This window comes from Gavia stellata, chromosome 28 (assembly GCF_030936135.1).
Source record: "Gavia stellata isolate bGavSte3 chromosome 28, bGavSte3.hap2, whole genome shotgun sequence".
NCBI classification, from domain to species: Eukaryota; Metazoa; Chordata; class Aves; order Gaviiformes; family Gaviidae; genus Gavia; species Gavia stellata.
The window spans coordinates 7263699-7276679 of record NC_082621.1 but is presented as its reverse complement, the minus strand read 5'-3'; positions in this window follow the sequence as shown (position 1 = coordinate 7276679).

Sequence of the window (12981 nt, the reverse complement as noted above, 5' to 3'; positions counted from 1 at the left end):
AGAGGAGGTAACTCATGCTGAAGAGGCCCCTCTGTATAATAAACTATCAGAGACTGAGAAGCAATATGCCCTGATTACAGATGGATCCTGTCGTATTGTGGGAATACATCAAAGGTGGAAAGCTGCTGTGTGGAGTCCTACACGACAAGTCACAGAAACTGCTGAAGGACAAGGTGAATCGAGTCAGTTTGCAGAGTTGAAAGCCGTTCAGCTCACTTTAGATATTGCTGAACGAGAAAAATGGCCAGTCCTTTATCTCTATACGGACTCATGGATGGTGGCAAATGCTCTGTGGGGGTGGCTACAGCAATGGAAGCAGAGCAACTGGCAGCGCAGAGGTAAGCCCATCTGGGCTGCTGAATTATGGCAAGATATTGCTGCTCGGGTAGAGAACCTGGTTGTAAAAGTACGTCACGTAGATGCTCACATTCCCAAGAGTCGTGCCACTGAAGAACATCGAAACGATGAACGGGTGGACCAAGCTGCTAGAATTGAAGTGGCTGAGGTGGATCTGGACTGGGAACATAAGAGTGAGCTATTTATAGCTCGATGGGCCCATGACACATCAGGACATTTAGGAAGGGATGCAACATACAAATGGGCTCGTGATCAAGGGGTGGACTTGACTATTGATGCCATTGCACAGGTTATCCATGAATGTGAAACATGTGCCATAATCAAAAAAGCTAAGTGGCTGAAGCCTTTTTGGTATAGAGGGCGATGGCTGAAATATCAATATGGGGAAGCCTGGCAAGTTGATTATATCACAGTACCACGAACCCGCCACGGGAAGCAGTATGTGCTTACAATGGTGGAAGCAACTACTGGATGGTTGGAAACATACCCCGTGACCCATGCCACTGCCCGGAACACTATCTTGGGCCTTGAAAAGCAAGTTTTATGGCGACATGGCACCCCTGAAAGAATTGAATCTGACAATGGGACTCATTTCTGAAACAATCTCATTAACACCTGGGCCAAGGAGCATGGCATTGACTGGGTGTATCACATCCCCTACCATGCACCAGCCTCCGGGAAAATTGAACGATACAACGCACTGTTAAAAGCTACACTGAAAGCAATGGGTGCTGGGACATTTAAGCATTGGGATACACATTTAGCAGAAGCCACTTGGCTAGTTAACACTAGAGGCTCTGCCAGTCGACCTGGCCCTGCCCAATCAAAACCCCTGCGCACTGTGGAAGGAGATAAGGTTCCTGTGGTACATATAAAGAATTTGCTGGGAAAAACAGTCTGGGTTATTCCTTCCTCAGGAAAGGGTAAACCTATTCGTGGGGTGGTTTCTGCTCAAGGACCTGGTTGCACTTGGTGGGTAATGCAGAAGAATGGGGAAGTCCAGTGCATACCTCAAGGTGATTTAATTCTGGGTGAAACTAATCCATGATTTGAGTTACATGTTACAGGAATTAACTATAGCAGGAACCACCTGAACCAATGAAGGACAAGCCTTACAAGAAGCAGTGCAGGTGCAGCAGTGACCTGACCTGAGCTGGCTGTGGTGCCCAATAACTCCATGCAATACAACACCTCTTCTGTCCTGAGTGACCACCATAACAGATGGAGCCCAAAGTCATGGACTAAATGAACTCAATGGACATTTTGTGGACATTTGTGGATATTTATGGGCATTTTACAGACATTTCACAGGAGTGATCCATAGACTAAGGGAATGATATCTGTGCACCATATCAAAGGATGGGAAGGATGATGGTAGGAGAGAATGTATTGGATAGTGTGCTACCTGAGTATGACATAAATGGTATGGAATAAAGGGTGGAGAATGTGCTGGTTTTGGCTGGGATAGAGTTAATTTTCTTCATAGTAGCTAGTATAGGACTGTGTTTTGGATTTGTACTAAAAACAGTATTGATACACAGGGATGTTTTAGTTACTGCTGAGCAGTGCTTACACAGAGTCAAGGCCTTTTGTGCTTCTCACATCGCCCCGCCAGCAAGTAGGCTGGGGGTGCACAAGAAGTTGGGAGGGGATACAGCCGGGACAGCTGACCACAACTGACCAAAGGGATATTCCATACCATATGATGTCATGCTCAGTATATAAACTAGGGGGAAAGCTGGCCGGAGGACCGCTGCTTGGGCTGGGCATCGGTCGGAGAGTGGTGAGCAATTGTTTTCATTTGCATCACTTGCCTTTCTTGTTTGTTGTTGTTTTCATTACAATTTTTATTATCATTATTATTATTATTTTACTTCATTTCATTTATTAAACTGTTTTTATCTCAACCCACGAGCTTTCTTGCTTTTACTTTTCCTATTCTCTCCCCCATCCCACTGGGGCAGGGGGGCAGTGAGCGAGCGGCTGTGTGGTGCTTAGTTGCCAGCTGGGCTTAAACCACGACAGAAGGAGTTGAGGATGGGTCCAGGCAGGGTTACCACCACAGAATATGAGTGTGATGAGAGCACTTTCATGTCCCTGCATCAGATTTCAAAAGTCCGATGTGTTTTGGTTGCAAAGTCAGAAAATATGTACTGCTGAGACAGAAAAGAGCTTCTGCAATGATATGTCTGTGAAACCCCGGGCCCAGACAGATCAGCAGAGAGAGGCAGAGAGAAGTAGACAGCTGGCAAGAGAAAAGGAAGGCAAGAGGTGTAAGATGATCAGGAGAGGAGCTGTTTCTTCTCGGCCTCATCTTTTGTTTGCCAGCAGTAACAGCATCTTGAGCAAGTAAGTGCAAAACCACCCGTGTGATCTGATGTTTCCCAACATTTGCCCATAATTCAAGAACAGCTCCCTGCAGAGATCTGGTGAGGGGTGAGGGTCTCCTGTGTGGAAGAGGAATTGTGACTCTAGTTGAAGCCAATGCTTACCCAGTGGATGCCTCAGGAAGGCCGTGAGGATGAGATACCCAAGGTGCATGCTGAGACGGATTCTCCTGCATGTGTGAGAGAGACTCAAAAGCCCACACATCCCCACCAAGAACCCTGAGGGAGCAGAGCTGCTGGAAATGACTCTGCCAGCAGAACAAAGAATGAAATGGGGAGGAGAAAATGCTTGTTCTTAGCACATCGGAAATGCCTCTGCTGTGGTCTCCTCCAGTAGAAACACGTGTTGGTCCTGCAGCCAACACCTTCTGCCATTCCAAGGTGAGAGGTGAAAGGGGAATAGGCCTGCACCTGGTGACCAACCTCTCTGACACATTCTCCTCTGCAGCATCTTGGAAGTTGTATTGGGTTTGCATGGCAACGTTTTGGTAGCGGGGGGGCTACAGGGGTGGCTTCTGTGAGAAGCTGCTAGAAACTTCCCCTGTGTCTGATAGAGCCAATACCAGCCGGCTCCAAGACGGACTTGCCACTGGCTAAGGCTGAGCTAATCAGCAACAGTGGTAGCGCCTCTGTGATAACATATTTAAGAAGGGGGGGAAAAACCGGGAAACGGCAGCTGGGGAAGAGAGGAGTGAGATTATGTGAGAGAAACCTCTCTGCAGACATCAAGGTCAGTGAAGAAGGAGGGGGAGGAGGTGCTCCAGGCGCTGGAGCAGAGATTCCCCTGCAGCCCGTGGTGAAGACCATGGTGAGGCAGGCTGTCCCCCTGCACTCCATGGAGGTCCACGGTGGAGCAGATATCTACCTGCAGCCCATGGAGGACCCCATGCAGGAGCAGGTGGATGCCCGAAGGAGGCTGTGATCCTGTGGGAAGCCCATGCTGGAGCAGGGCCCTGGCAGGACCTGTAGACCCGTGGAGAGAGAAGCCCATGCTGGAGCAGGTTTGCTGGCAGGACTTGCGACCCTGCAGGGGACCCACGCTGGAGCAGTCTGTTCCTGAAGGACTGCGCTGCATGGAAAGGCCCCATGCTGGAGCAGTTTGTGAAGAACTGCAGCCCGTGGGAAGGACCCACATTGGAGAACTGTCTCTTGTGGGAGGGACCCCATGCTGGAGCAGGGGAAGAGTGTGAGGAGGAAGGAGCGGCAGAAACAACGTGTGATGAACTGACCGCAACCCCCATTCCCTGTCCTCCTGCGCTGCTCGGGGGAAGAGGTAGAGAAAATCGGGAGTGAAGTTGAGCCCGGGAAGAAGGGAGGGGTGGAGGGAAGGTGGTTTTTTTTAGATTTGTTTTTATTTCTCATTATCCTACTCTGATTTTGATTGGTAATAAATTAAACTAACTTCCCCAAGTTAAGTCTATGTTGCCCCTGATGGTAATTGGTGAGTGATCTCCCTATGTCCTTGTCTTGACCTATGAGCCTTTTGTCATATTTTGTCTCTCCTGCCCAGCTGAGGAAGGGGAGTGAGTGAGCGGCTGTGTGGTGATTATTCTGGCTGGGACTAAACCACGACAGAAGCCTCTCCTTCCTTGATGCCTGTATCTTCTCTCTCTCCATCCTCAACCCCTTGGCTGGGTTAACCTCTCCTGTGTCTTGCACAGTGTCTAGCTCCAAGCTCCTGTCAGCACACCACAAGGCTGCAGCTCTCACAAACCTAATGGTCAACACGCCCAAACCCTGCAGACACCAACTGCCCCACTCAGCCCCCCAGGCACTGTGGACTTTATATACAAAAAAAGTTATCTCAGGAACCAATAAATGAAGTTTCCTGCCACCCTGCCCATCCCATTTCATAAATCAGCTTCTGAAAGCTCATTGGGGGAAAAAAAATCAAACAGCAAGCAGCGTTTCCACTTGACCATAACCCTTCCATTCCCAGTTTCCTCAAAACAAATAGGATCTGCATTTGTCCTCTCCTTATGCTAACGTTTAACAAACAAATGTGCCAAACTCTTTTTACTCTTTGCATAGCATAATTTAGGTTGGACAGGACCTCTGCACACCACCCCTTCCAGGACCCTGCTCAGAGCAGGTCTCATTAGATCAGGTTCGTCAGGGCTGTGCCCATGTCTTGAAAATTTCCACAGCCAGAGCCAGCACAACATCTGGGGACAGTACATTCCAGTACTTGAGAAGTTTCAGGGTCAAAAAAATGTGAAAAGTAAAAAGAGTTTCTAACGTCTAAATAGATTTTCCCAGGTTCCAAATTGTCTCTGTTGCCTCTCATCCTACTTTGAGAAGAGCCTGGATCCATCTTTTCCACATCCTCAGAGCACATAGTTGTAGACACCCATAAGGTCTCCCTTGAGCCTGATTCTCCTAAGGCAGCCTTCCTTCAGGCTCTCAGTGCATCATGTCCTCAAGCCCCCTGAGTGCCTTGGGGGCTTCTGCTGGACTCATTCCAACATGCCAGTACCTTTCCTACACACCAAGGAGCCCCAAACTGTACACAGGACCTCAGGCATGGTCTCAGGAGAGCCAAATAGAGGAGAAGGATCACTTCCCTGTGTGTGCTGGCTACCCTTTTGCTAAGACATCTCAGAGGGCAGTAGGTCTGCTTTGCCACAAGCGCACACTGCTGAATCACCTTCGGCCATTGGCCACCAGGCATCCCCTGCCTTCCCAGCTGTCTGACCTATAACCTCTGCCTCCAGCAGGGTCCAAGCTACATCAAGAAGCTTAAAGGTCCCTGTCTCCAGAGGAACCAGTTGCTCTTGACTCAGGCCTTTGGAGAAAAATCCTCTTTTGTTGTGTCCTACCTGGATGGTTGCTTCTGGTGGGAACTGCAGCACAAATTCCTTCTGCAAGTCATCTGTAAAGCCTGAAAGGTATTTCAGTTTTGCCTGACTCCATATCCAACTATCTATCATGTCATCAGCTTTCTCCCTGGGCTCATTGTCCATCTCACTTTCTATAAGCTTCCAAACCATAGAATCATAGAATCATACAATTGTTTATTTTGGAAAAGATCTTTAAGATCATCAAGTCCGGCTGTTAACGTAACCCTGCTAAGTCCACCACTAAACCATGTCCCTAAGTGCCTCTTCCACACGTCTTTTCAATACCACCAGGGATGGTGACTCAGTTTCCTAATATCCAGTCTAAACCTCCCCTGGTGCAACCTGAGGCCATTTCCTCTTGTCCTATCACTTGTTACTTGGGAGAAGAGACAGACACCCACCTCGCTACAACCTCCTTTCAGGTAGTTGTAGAGAGCAATAAGGTCTCCCCTGAGCCTCCTCTTCTCCAGGCTAAACAACACCAGCTCTCTCAACAACTCCTCATAAGACTTGTGCTCCAGACCCTTTACCAGCTTCATCGCCCTTTGTTGGACACGCTCCAGCACCTCAATGTCTTTCTTGTAGTGAGGGGCCCAAAACTAAACACAGTATTTGAGGTGCGGCCTCACCAGTGCCGAATACAGGGGGACAATCCCTACCCTAGTCCTGCTGGCCACACCGTTTCTGATACAGGCCAAGATGCCATTGACCTCCTTGGCCACCTGGGCACACTGCTGGCTCGTATTCAGCCGGCTGATCCATGTATTTGAACAGTCTGATATTGCAGGCTCAAGATTCAGCCAATTCCTAGATGCAAGGCAAGAAAGGCATTTTCCCTCCGTGGGCTAATTTGACTAGGAAACATGTCACAGGAGCAATCATGTCTCCTGCCAAGAGCCATTCTTTCCAACAACGACCATCAGTGGATGCTGAGGGAAGCACAAGAGCAAGAGAAGCAGGTAGGCTACTTCTGCTGAGTACCCACTCCTGTGTCCCATCTCCCTGGGCCCAGACTTGGCTGTAAAAGTCACACTCATACATGTGCCGACAGCTTTTTTCACTGGCACACGGGTTGGGGAGCTACAGAAGGGGACACAGATGGTGTTTCCCTCTTCTTTACAGTCTCCATCCATGCCTTCAGGTACCGACATGGAGAAGCCCTGGCTGCTTGTGCTACCCTGGGCTCCAGCACACCACCACTAAGGCAAGCAACCTGTCTGGCCAGTTGGAAACCCATCCAAGGAATGCCTGGAGAAGGGAACCTTTGCCAGTTCAAAGACAAGGGCCTCTGTCATGCAGAAACCAGGTTTCCCTCTCTGCTTCTGAATCCCGAGAACATGGACTTTGAACAGCTGAGTGAGCTATTAGAGCCATACAGGCTTCCCTGGGGACTAGCTGGACAGAAAACTCTCCTGTCAGGCAATGGCTTTCAGTTTCAGCAAACCTCAGACCTTCGACCCTTTTAGGTAAAATGTGTGCTTGCAGCCCAGAAAGCCAATTGAGCCCTGAGCTGCATCAAAAGAAGCATAGCCAGCGGGTCTACCCTACTCAGGTGACACCCCACCTGGAGTACTGCATCCAGTTCAGCGGTGCCCAATAAAGAAAGAGATGGACCTCTCAGAGCAGGCCCTCCAGGGGAGGGCCACAAAAATGATCTGAGGACTGGAACACCTGTCTTATGAAGAAAGGCTGAGAGAGTTGGGGTTGTTCAGCCAGAGAGGCTGAAGAGAAGGCTCCAGGGAGATCTCACTGTGGTCTTTCAATATATTAAAGGGGCTTATGACAAAAATGGAGAAAGACATTTTACCAGGGCCTGTAGTGACAGGACAAGGAGTAATGGTCCATCAGAGCAGCAACTGCCAAGCTCACCAGCCAATGATGGGAAATCCTGACACAGGCGTGCTTTTTACATGCATGGTACCCCTGTATTATGGCTGCCTGGTGACTAACAATGGCAGCAGCTGGTTTAGCCTAAGCAATGCTGCAGCTGCTTTCTGAGAAGATTTCTAAGAAACCCATCTGGCTGGCACCTTGCTTCCTCGTGTTGCACTTGCAGAGCACAGCTAGGAGCTGGACTCTTTCCAAGGGAGGCAGGTCACAGTTGGGGGGACCTGAATAGCAGTCTTCCAGGCCAGGTGAGGACCCTTGGAAAATGCCAGCCCTGCTGGGAGGCTCTCAGGGCACAAGGCCTGTCCTCCTGGTGCCTGTGCAGTGCTGGGCTCACCCTCCTGCCAAAACTCCTTTAACTCTGGATACAGCTCCAGTGCTAAAATCGGATGAGGAGAGACTCCTGAGCAGCACAGCTCCATGACACTCAAGACACTGAAAGGCTCCTGTCCCCTGAGAAAATTGGGTTTCTTGACTCAAGGCTTTGGGGTAATTCAAGGCTCAATCTTTGAAGTGTCTCCCTGCAACACCTGCAGCAACACTCAGCCATGGCATTCACTTTTCAGGATGCCTGAGAAGTTACAAGCACGAAGGCCTCCCACCAAAGCATTCTCTTCACCACACTCAGCAAGCCCTGGGCCCTCAGCCTTTCCCCCGCAGGGAAGTGCTCCAGCCTCCTCAACATCCTGGCCACCCTCTGCTGAACGCACACCACTTGGTCCAGGTATGTCTTGCATTACAGCCCAAAACAGCATTCTAGATGCCGTCAGGTGAGTTCTGAGCAAAGTGGGATCATCTCTCCCACTGACCTCCAGGCTACCCTCCTGCTCTGATAGCCCAGTTCTTGATAACAGTCCTTTGTGTCGGGGAACAGTCCCGGGAGTCACACCTGTTTTCAAGGTGTTACTGCAAAAGCACCTTTCCCTGGCTCTGCTTTTGGGCTGCAGCTTGCCAGGTGTGGGGAGACAGGGCTGGTTGGTACCAAGAGAGCTGCTGATCAGGGGTCTGGGTGGACATGTGCCATCTTGCCCAGCTGTGTCCCATAGCAGGTCAGCAACTCCCCTTCCTCAGCTGCAAGCTTCTCTGCACGACACTGCTTTGGAGAGATCCTGGACAGCCCTTTGAGACACTTAGATTGCACCCGCTGCCCCTCTTCCTGCCCTGAGTCTCTCCCTGCCTCCCTGTCTCCAGAAACATTCCCAGGAAGCCCTGGTCACAGACAAGGAAGGAGCAAGATGAGGAGGACATGCAATGCCTGTGGGCCTGGCTGGTGTGTTGATCCTGACCAGCACTAAGCACTCACCAAGTGTTTTCTCAATCCACTGTCTGAGTGGGATGGGGCAAGAATTAGAAGAGAAAAAGTCCAAAAAAACCCTTGGGTCAAGAGCAGGACAGGTTTATTGCATCTGGCTGAGATGGAGTTAATTTTCCCCATAGCAGCCCTCATTCCCCATAGCAGCTTAGTATTTGTGGCTGGGAAGGTGTTACAAACACCTCTGTTGTTGGCTACTGCTGAGCAGTGCTCCACAGCACCAAGGCTGTCTCCCACATTGCCCCCTGACCAGTACGCTGGGGGTGGACAAGAGCTTGGGAGGGGACATAGGCAGGACAGCTGACCTGAACTGACCAAAGGCATATTCCATACTATATGACATATGCTCAGCAATAAAAGCTAAGAGAAAAGAGGAGGAGAGGGGCCATTCGCTACTTATGGCGTTTGACTTCCGGAGCAACTGCTACACCTACTGAAGCCCTGCTTCCCAGGACATCACCTGCTGGACATCACCTGCTGATGTGAAGTAGAGAATATATCTTCTGTTTTCTTTTGCTTCCACATGTGCCCTTTGCTTTTGCTTTAATAAGCTGCCTTTATCTTGACCGACAAGTTTTTTCTGTCTTATTTTCTCCCCTCCTTGTCCGGCTGAGGAGGGGAGTGATGGAGTGGCTTGGTGGGCACCTGGTGTCCAGCCAAGGTCAACCCACCACATGAGCCCAGGCGTTGACTGCAAGAAGGACCAGGTGATGCCGGTTCTGGTGCCAGTGCTCATGCTGAAGCCGGTGCCGTTGCCAGGCGTGTGGTGGAACAGGCTCGAGGTCCGGGGCCGGACGGGGCCGGGCGGGTCGAGGCGGCCCCGGTGGCTGGAGCGGCAGCGCCCCCTGGCGGGCCCTGCCGGAGCTGTCCCCACGCCCTTGACACACACGCCCGGCCCCGCCCGCGGCAGTTCTTGCCCGGCCGCAGTCCCGGCTGCTCTCTCTGTGTCTTCCAGGGCGCAGTAATACACCGCCGCGTCCCCATGCCGGGGACGGGCGAGCCACAGGGCGCTGGACCGGCGGTCTCCTGCCACTGACAGCCGCCCTGATGGGTCCCGCAGCTCTTTTGACTCTTTAACACTGCTCACGAGGAATGTGGGTCCTCTGCCAGGGAGCTGACGGTACCAGTGGATGAAGTCAGCGATCTTTATGTTGGGGTGTGAGCAGTTGATGCTGATGCCGGTGCCCTCGGTGGTCTCTGCCCATGGGTCCTGCTGTACCTGAGCTCTTCCCACAGCCACTGCAGAGAAATCAGAAGGAAAGGACAAAGATCACAAAACGTCACCTAGCTCTGATTTTCCCAGAGAAATCATTAAGAGGGCCAGTGAGACATAGCCCATCCGGAATGCATGGCAAGACCTGCCCATGAAGAGAGACGGAGAGTGATCGTGGTGTGGGTGTGTGGAGTGAGGGGAGAAGGCTGGCGGCAATGTGGAGATGATGCATGCTGAAATGGGATGAAAGTCAGATTCATGGATGGATGGATGAAGAGGGGACGAGGAGACTGGAGAATGGGTGTGTTACAGTGAAATATGGAGGGCTGAAATGAGAACAAGTATAAATGCTGAATGCATGGAGGGGGGCAGTAGCTATATAGAATAATGGAGAGGTACAGGAGAGCAAGTGAAAGAGGGATGAAATCAGGGCAGTGCTAACTGCTGAATTCACAGAGAAAAGAGTGGATGCATGGAAAGCCAGGTGTACATGCAAGGAAATTCATAATGGTAGAGATGATGGGAATGAAGGAGTCCCCTACCTAGCGGGGACTCAAAAGAGCTGGGAAAGGGTGCTGAGAGATTGCAGAGAGAAAAAAGAGAGGGAAGAGTTTGTGACGGGTCCCCTGGGGAACACCCCGTGCACAGCTCTGGCCCCCCGCCACCGCCGCCAGCCCCACGCACCCAGGAGCAGCGCAGCCAGCCCCGCCAGCCCTGCGCCCCGGCACCGCCGCATTTGCTGCCCGCGCCTCGCTGTCCCCCTGCCAGCCCTGGCTCCTTGCTTCAGCCGCGGCGCCTCCACTCCACCGCCTCCTCTCCTCTCTGCCGCCGCAAGCTCCGCCCCGGGGCTGAGCCCTGTGCAGGCGCTGCTCGGGGTCTTGCCTGGGCTGAAATTGCTCGGTGGCTCTGCACGGGCAGAAGATTGTCTCCTGGCAATTGGACCCTCCCCATCCTCCAGCAAGAATAAGCCTGCACAGCGCCAGCTGCAGCCGGGACAGCTGCAGGGCTTCCACCCAGGAGATGGACCAGCTTCCCCGAGCTGTCTTTGAGCTCAGGGCCTGGAAACAGCAGCCGCTGATTTCCCATGGATGGGAGTGAGGAGGCTGAGAGCCTCCCTTCAGCTGCCTCTCTGCAGTCCCAGCACAATGCCTAAAAGTTGTGTTGAGGCAGAGGGGGTGGGAGGACAGGTGACCCCATGGGTGTGAAGGGGTCAGGGAGGGCAGGGGTAACATGGGAATCACAAAATCAGAATGTAGGTGAGAAGGGACCCCCAGAGGTCATCTACATCAACCCCCACTTGGAATAGAACCAATTAGATCAGGTTGCTCAAAGTCACGTTCAGTCCATCCTTGAACACCTCCCAAGATGGAGATTGTGTAAACACCTTCCAATTCCTCTTATTTCTTTTAGCCTACTGCTTAATCAGATTTCTTCATGTCTCAGTTGCTTGTCCTTTGTCTCTACTCCTACTGCTGAGCACTTCCAGTGTCTTGGTCCATTTTCTCTGCCTCCTCTGAAAAAGTAGTTGTAGAAAACAAGAAGGTCTTCCCTGAGACATCTTTGAACCTGGTAGTCCAGCCAATTTTCCACTCCCCTTGTCAGCCTCTTAATGAATCCATTCATCATCAGGAATTACAAGAGAAGGTGTCAAAGGTCCTTCTAAACTCAAGGTACATATCCCCTGTCCTTTCCTTCTACACAGTGCCTCTTGAGAAAGAAATGAGGTTGACCCTCAGATACACTGGAGTCGCATCTCAGAAGCAGCTCCACGGAGAGGGGAATCAACCCTGGCTGAGCTCTCCCAGAAGAGCTCCCTCGCACTGGTCTCACTGAGGTCACTAAACGGAAGGTGGGAAGGCCTGGATTGCACTGCCTACAAGTTGGATCTGAGCCCAGGCTGACAGACATTCAGGAGGCGAGATGGGCTCAGGAACTTTATACACCGTGGACACCCCTTTTTGGAAAGAGGGTCTCCTCTGGACACCCTGTGGGACAGCATCAGGCTTTGTATAATGCGCATCAAATCCAATGTCCCTTCCCTCCCAGGGGCAGTTGCTGGACACTCAGACTGAGCTTCCCGTGTGGGACATGATGGGCCTGGGGACTCAACACCAAAGCAGTCATCAGTTCCTTGGCTTTCTCTGTGCAAACCACAGGGTCTGTCCTTCCACTCACAACACATCAATATCAGACTCCACGTTCCTTTCATTCAGAACCTGTTTGACCCAAGGTCTCAGCCCCTGACTGATACAGCACCAGGTTGATGGGCTGCACAAGCACATTTAACATTGGCTTGTAAACAGGGGAGGCCTCTGTCCCTACCCAGACACCACCAGCACTGCACTGGAACCAGATCGATTCAAGGATGTCCAGCATGAGGTGGGTGGGATTCCTCAGCCTTTCTCCAGCTCCATAAGGCAAACTCCATCCTTTTCAACTCTCTAGCAGCTGTGTCCTGGCCTTAAGAGGCAGGGATTTGGGACTAGCAGCCATGATGAGACATTCCCAACATTGCTACGCTGAATTAAACTAAGCAGCCAAACAGGTGTGAAATGGTCCTTGTTGGGGCTTGGAATCAGCAGCAGCACAGTGTGAGCTTTGGAGGGGCAGAAAAAGGAGGGCTCAGGAGGCAGAGGCTGCATTTCAGTGTCTCTTCCCTGGGCAGATCTCTAGCAGTTTTGTGCCATTACTGTTCAAGTGCACTCAGGCTCCTTCTGACCCTGGGAACATGCTGCTTCCTGGTGCTCATCGACAAAGTAATAGAGACTGTCCCCCCTGTTAGCAGCACATTCTCTCTTGATGAGGGATACACAAGGACAAACACACACAGGCTCACACACACTAGTGTGGAATCATAGGCAAAGTTGTTCTCCCACGTGCATTCACACAAACACAGCTGCTCACAACAGCACACAAGATAAGAACGTACATAGGAACACAACCAACCGTGGGCTCTGCTGAGGACACCTGGGGGCAACCGCAGCA